Source organism: Chiloscyllium plagiosum, unplaced genomic scaffold (genome assembly GCF_004010195.1).
Source record: "Chiloscyllium plagiosum isolate BGI_BamShark_2017 unplaced genomic scaffold, ASM401019v2 scaf_98306, whole genome shotgun sequence".
Lineage (NCBI taxonomy): Eukaryota > Metazoa > Chordata > Chondrichthyes > Orectolobiformes > Hemiscylliidae > Chiloscyllium > Chiloscyllium plagiosum.
This window is the reverse complement of record NW_025151923.1, coordinates 1-1,387: the sequence shown is the minus strand read 5'-3', so window position 1 is coordinate 1,387 and position 1,387 is coordinate 1. Positions and strand designations below refer to the sequence as shown.

At 47.6% G+C, this 1,387-nt stretch overlaps 1 non-coding gene across 1 annotated transcript; it reads right to left on the bottom strand.

Moving 5' to 3' along the window:
- Window positions 1-1,228: 1,228 nt before the first annotated feature.
- Window positions 1,229-1,302, bottom strand: trnan-guu. The gene has a single exon. It is a non-coding gene; the product is annotated as a tRNA-Asn (tRNA).
- Window positions 1,303-1,387: the final 85 nt, after the last annotated feature.

Genomic DNA, 1,387 nt, shown 5'->3' with positions numbered 1-1,387 from the left:
GGCTCTTTCAGCTTCCAATCCTCTGACAGCGCTGTGACGTGCCTATGATGTTCTCCGGGTCACTTACTGACGCGAGACAGTGAAAAGAGTCTCGTTCCTGCAGATCAGGAATTCAAACCTTACACCGGCTTCAGGACAATGAGAAAGATTAATTGGGGTGTGTGAAGAAGCTGAGAGCTGCATTTCAAACATGTAGGTGGAGTCAGATGCGTCATCCAATGCGCCCCTGGCACTGTGCCTACCTGACGCCGCCATGATGCAGAGTTCTGACGTTAACACAGACATGCGCAGCAATGGGAACATTCACAAGGTGAACAGCCAAACAGAAGCACCGTCACTGCTTCCCTTCCATCGACCCAACTTTGTGAAGCAGTATCTTTCACTGGCAAATAAAACACCTTTGTCCTCAGGTGCTGCTTCATTTCGACCACGACTTCACGCCCCTCACTGTTCTCGTCTCATTTCCAAACACTTGGATCATATCCTCAAAAGCAGCTCTGGGGATATCTGCTTGTTCCACCCTGACAGGCAGTGGGTTGCAGATTCCCGACCAGTCCCAATGTGATTGAAATATTTCAACCCCTCCACTGATTTTCATCTTTTAAAAAACCGTGGAACAATCTCCCTTTCCTTTTGACGACAGTTCTCAACTGTAGTCGGCAGGGTTCACACCTGCGTGGGGAACCCGCAATGGATTTCATGTCCATCGCATTCACCACTCTGCCCACCAATACAGAACCACACTGACAGCTTCATTTCCCAGGTCTCTCTGCCTGTGGAGCTGAGAAAGAGTGAATCATTGCAGAGTTTGTTTGAATCCAATCACTTCACAGTTTTCGAAAGGGTTAAATATTTGCAAATGGCGATTCTGGGTGTTTCATCCCGAAAGATGAAATGGACGTTCAGTTAAAAACAAAACCAGAAATTGCAGGAGCAACTCAGCAGGTCAGGCAGCATCTGTAGAAAGAGAATCAGAGACAACATTTCAGAACTTTTTTTTTCCTCATTCAGGAACATCCAAAACTACTGAGTTGCTCCAGCAGTTTCGCTTTCTGTCTCGGACTGTAAGCATCCGCATTCCTTTACGTTAGAAATTCAATCAATTCAGAAACCCCTTTGTGCTTCCTCAGTGGAAAAGATTTCCGTTTGGGAAACATTTTCCTGACACCATTAAAAACGTGCATCTTTGCGGCCAAGAAAGCGGTTGGAGCGTGAACAACAAACGCGCCGTCTCTGGGTGGTCTCGAACCACCAACAATCCGGTTAACAGCCGAACGCGCTGGCCAATTGCGCCACAGAGACAGGTCCGCCCATCGCCCGCACAGTTCCGTTGAGGAAGCTGCTATTCAATTCGTAATTTAACCTTCCCGCCCAGAATTACCATTGT